Source organism: Triticum urartu, chromosome 7A (assembly GCF_056163025.1).
Source record: "Triticum urartu cultivar PI428250 chromosome 7A, HENAU_Tu73, whole genome shotgun sequence".
Taxonomy (NCBI): Eukaryota; Viridiplantae; Streptophyta; class Magnoliopsida; order Poales; family Poaceae; genus Triticum; species Triticum urartu.
Genome location: NC_141879.1, coordinates 740,853,802 through 740,859,180, shown reverse-complemented (window position 1 = coordinate 740,859,180; position 5,379 = coordinate 740,853,802). Strand labels below are relative to the sequence as shown.

General features: G+C 42.4%; 1 long non-coding RNA gene across 2 annotated transcripts; it reads left to right on the top strand.

Moving 5' to 3' along the window:
• Positions 1-4,058: 4,058 nt before the first annotated feature.
• LOC147962585 (uncharacterized) lies at positions 4,059-5,002 on the top strand. 2 transcript variants are annotated; one of them, XR_015609637.1, is made up of 4 exons: positions 4,059-4,113; positions 4,311-4,394; positions 4,504-4,561; positions 4,647-5,002. It is a non-coding gene; the product is annotated as an uncharacterized LOC147962585 (long non-coding RNA). The 2 variants fall into 2 exon arrangements; XR_015609636.1 differs by lacking the exon at positions 4,059-4,113 and having other exon boundaries at positions 4,256-4,394; positions 4,647-4,836.
• Positions 5,003-5,379: the final 377 nt, after the last annotated feature.

Sequence of the window (5,379 nt, the reverse complement as noted above, 5' to 3'; positions counted from 1 at the left end):
TTTACTGCTTCGTCGGTTCTCCTCGTCTCCAATGGCTTTTCTAGCATCAATACACGCTAAGGCAGAACACCATGGACCAATGAGTGTTTTGGCGCCAACATTTTGATGCTCTTCTGGGGAATAAAAGTCAGGCGGGTCCATCAAGGTTCAACAACTCGCACAATCAACCACGATTTGGTGAAACAATCACTTAAATTATAGTGCACGTATTACAGACGGACCCATAAGTCCTTGATTAGACCAATTGTGCGTCAAGAGAAATGCAAATAAGCATATACAGAGAATCATCACTTTTTGTCTTCACTAAAAACAGTCCACGTACATCTTCCGCATCGTGTGGCAAAAGTAGATGATCAACTGTTAAATTTCAACAAGTGTCATGAAAGTGGGCTCTTGATCAACAAACCCAATCATATCGGCTACAAATCACATTGTGGTTCTCCAAAGAAAAAGCTAGACATCACATTATGGCGACCAACGTACCCTTATGATGAATTGTCTTAACACCCGCGCTCCATCTCTATCACTTGAGCTCCTATCATGTCGTGCTTCGATCAATGGCGACTTGATTCCATTTCAAACTAAAAGCTGCATTAGATGCGTATGACAGTATACTGGAGCACACAAAACAAATCAAAAACGATAATAGATTCCCTGTTGATGTTCATATAAGCAAAATAAAAAGAAACCATTCTTCTACCAACCCTCAATGATCTGTTAGAGGACGATCATGAAGAAGGAGCTCTCATTTTCTATATCTAAATAGCTAGCCCCCACTAGCGTATTTCTCTCAACATGCAAGTATGCACCTCATCATTCACAACATGCATGGCGAAATATCCACCACAACATGCAATCATGCATAATAAAAAGCCACCTCAACATGCAAACATGCATGAGAATTTACATTATACAATAATCAAATACGAAAAATCATCCTATATACCTAAGAGATTCATCCCCACTATCCTATTATTTCTAAATAGCTAGCCCCCACTAGCGTATTTCTCTCAACATGCAAGTATGCACCTCATCATTCACAACATGTATGGAGAAATGTCCACCACAACATGCAATGATGCATAATAAAAAGGCACCTCAACATGCAAACATGCATGAGAATTTACATTCTATTACGATATTTACATTCTATTACGATATTTACATTATACAATAATAAAATACCACAAATCATATTTATTTTCAACTTTAGTTCTCATATTATTACTCTAAATATTCGAGTTTCATACAACCAATACTAACTGGATATATTGCAAAATGTTTCCGCAACAACGTGCAAAGTATCATCTAGTTTGTTAACTGTAGGGGTACCATCTGCAGAGCTTGCATCAGAGGCAAAGTAAAATCTTAAACATTGCAAGTCTTATTCCATAGAGGGGCCACAAAAATTAACGTGACCAAATACATTGGATTGACAATGACCTAGATAAAAATGAAAGGTGGAACCGTGGAAGAGTATTGAAGGTGCAATAACAGTACATAATTTTCCTCTTTTGCAAGAAAAACATTTCAAGACTGATTAATCAATTGATTACAAGCTGACCAACTGCTAAGTAATTAACACTGCTACCTGACAGGCACACTAGAAAATGGGTAAAATAAAGCTAATGCAAGAACGCAATCCCCGCCACCAGCCAGCACTTCCAGCTCGCCGCACCTCCCACACCTGTTGTTCGCCGCTGCCACCACCACCACTACCGTTGGCGCCACCGGCGACAGAGCCGTTGTGGCGACGATGGGGGCGCTGTAGGAGGGGCAAGTAGCGCACGTCCGGTGGGGCAGGTGACACACAAACAAGAGCAAAAGTGTTTGGAAAAGTAGATATGTTGGATACCTATCAGTAAGTGGGTGGGTAAATATAGGAGCCTTAGGCCGATAGAAATGAATGTTGATCTTTGAACTTCGTGTTGTTTGTAATGCGGATCAACACGAAGGTTATACAGACATTGGACAAGGGCAAGGAGGTCGTATCGCCATTGGCCAGGGCAAGGAGGTTGTGCTGCCCTTGGAGGACAATGTGGTGGTGCAGGATCCCCCCAGCAACAAGCGGAGGAACTACGAGCACTACGAGGAGACAGGGCTAACCCACTTCTACAAGGTTATCCTTGCTCCGCAACTGGAGAGCCTACCTTTGCCTGTGGATTTCACGAAGGACTTCCCCGCCATCCCTACGGAGTTCTGGCTCAAGACGAACACTGGCTGCACAAGGAGGGTCATGGTCCGGGTGATTGATGGTAGGGTCACCCTTGATTAGGGTTGGGCCCTCTTCGTCGCCATTCACCAGATCAGGATCAGGTACATGGTAACCTTCAAGTTGCTAACTCCCGGCACCCTGAAGGTTATCGTCTTTAACGACGGTGGCATGGAGGTGGTCACCAAGTGCAAGAAGCAGGACGACGCTTTTGTCATGACCGCCTAGAGAGCTCATGTTGCCTGTTGCCTCGTTAGGTTTAACACTACATTATGTGGTGTGTTTTGGTTTTAAACTTATCCTACTATGTTAAACTTGTTCTAATGTGCGGTTAAGACTATTATGTGTAATTATATTATGTTCTGCTTGTTGTAGTTTGTTGTTAGCTATCTATGTGTGCCTCTAGTAACCTTACCACATCAAGGAGGAGGTTATCAGACAATTGTCCTGCATGTAACCAAACAACCGGACTTGTGTTTCCCCGAAAACATGCCCGCAATCAAACAACAGGCCTTCCCTTTTGGCACATGTAGGCTAGAGGGGATGCAAGCAATCAATCAACATGCAGGTGTTGATTTTTTGCCTGCAATACCTCAACCAGGCCCAACTGAGACAAGTATGCAAAGTGCCTAAAAATGATGCAGGTAACCGAACGTGTCCTTGTAGTACATGAAAGCGGGGAAGTAGAAGAATCTAGGGACACTGTTACTGAGTGGTAGTGATCAGCGGTGAAGATAGTAACTAAAAGTCTAATTATAGAGCAACAACTGAACCATAGTATGTGTGAAAAGATGAGACGCTTTAGCACTTTCAGATCGTGCTATGCTCCTAAAGAAGAAAATTTGGGTGCTAAGAGCATCTCTGACCACAGACTTCAAATTCTTCGAATATGTTCGGAAGGACAACCATGAAAATTCATGGACACCAGAAGAAAAAAAGCTACCCATCCAGACTCTCATATCGTCTATTCATCTTCATATGTTCAGGGTGTCCGTGAACCGTCAAATCCATCCATATCTTTGGAGGAAATAGGGGCATTGGGTCAAGTCCGGACAGCTCGCCACGTCAAATTTGGACCAACATGGACCACTTTTCCTCCTTTTTTTCTTTCTTTTATCTATCTCTTCCCATCTCCATTAATAATATGTATGTGTCCGGACAATTTGAGGAACACAACAGCATGAACAGACAAATGAGGGTTCGAAGCGTGCATGCCAGACACTGTCTTGATGTGTCCGTGGACATGCAAGAAAGGTGTTAGATTAGGCACGTCTGATTGGAGGTGTTGTGTGTACTTTCCTTATTGTAAAGTGAGGCAGAAAAACTGGTAGATTCCAGGGAAGTGGCTACACCGAGCCCGACCTCATATGAGCTTAGTGAACAGTAAAATGCGAAGAAAAAATTGAAAACAAATTGAAACAATTCTGAATTTTTTTTCATGGCAACATTTGACAAATGTTTTACCTGCTTGCAAAATTTCATCACAAATAATATTCATGGAAGTCGTGGTAAAAAAAACAAATTCGATGCTTCACTAGTAGAAAAAGGGTCAAACGTGAAGCACATTAGTGCCGGTTCCAACGGCTAGCCGGGCCGCTTTCATTAGTACCGGTTCGTGGCGAACCTTTAGCATCGGTTCGTGCCACGAACTGGTACTAATGAGAGTGGTGGCAGGATGTTGTTAGACTGGAGCCCCTCCAGCCCCTTTAGTACCGGTTCTTGGCACGAACCGGTACTAAAGGTCGTCCTACATAAACCCTTCGTCCACCCGAGCTCACTCTGTTCTTCCCCTTTCCCCTCTCCTCTCTCTGTTCTTCCCCTCTTCCTCTCGAGCTCATCACACATTTTGCCCAAAATTTGTCAAGATTTGAAGGCCCCCATCCATTCAAATGATCACAAAGGTTAGCAACTTTGTCCTTTCATCTCTCATTGCTAGATTAGCTCTTGCAATGCTTTATATAGTGATTAATTTGTGAGTTTAGTAATTTGGGAGGATATATATATATATGTGTGTGTGTGTGTGTGTGTGTGCGTGCGTGCTAGTATTTGATTTATATGCAATTTGAGGTCAAAAATAACACTTAGTTTGCATATGTAGGTGTGGTTTACTTAGTGCCTTCTAAATCTCCGTCGTAACCACCGTCGATTGCCCGCACCGTCCCGTCGCCGGCACCACCTTGTGGTGAGCCTCTTGTTCATGAAATTTTATATAAAAATTGATGTTTGTGTGATTTGGATATATAGTTACTCGTATAATTATCTTACCCGTACGTTGTTTGTTATACATATAGTGCCATGGTTTTGATATCCGTCCCCGTTGGCCCTCGTCCTTGTTATGATTCGGATGTGGTATATATATTCTCTTTTAAAACTAGTTGCATTTCGTGTTTATGACAAATTATGCCCATCAAGTTGACATAGAAATTTTTTCTAGGAGGTATGTGAACCGGAAATTCCAACCGACCCTATTGTCGAGAGGTTAAATTTAGTTGAAAGAGAAAACGAGTACTTGAAAGAAAAATTGAAAAGAATTGAGGGGGAGAAGATGGAATTGGAGTCGCATGTTGCCGATGTCATCGATGATCACAAGATCAAGATGGAGAAAATGCGCTTGAAGATTAGAAAGATTAGAAAATATGCCATCGATAGTGAGGCTTGGTATCATTATGCTGTTGGATCCATTGTTACCTTAGTTGCGATCTTGATCGCATTTGTTGTTGCATTTAAATGCTTTAGCTAGAGAGTTATTTGTTTGTTGCATTTAAGTGTTGTATGAACTTTATGTATGAACTTGTATTAATTTGGTCTATTCGGTGGTGTATAATGAAGATGAGCCGGCAATGGATGTACGATGACCGATGCTCTCCCCAGTTCGTTGAGGGCGTGCATACTTTTCTGCTTGCGGCTGAGGCAAACAAGCGAGCGGATGGTTTTATGCCTTGTCCATGTGCTGGCTGTAAGAATGGTCAGAATTACTCTACGTCAAGAACCATTCACGTCTACCTGTTTAAGTCCGGTTTCATGCCCCACTATAATGTTTGGACCAAGCACGGAGAAAGAGGGGTTATGATGGAAGACAATGAAGAAGAAGAGGACGACGACAGCTATCCTGGCCATGGGTTCCCTGAATATGATGATACAACAATGGGGGAAGAAGCTGAGCCGGT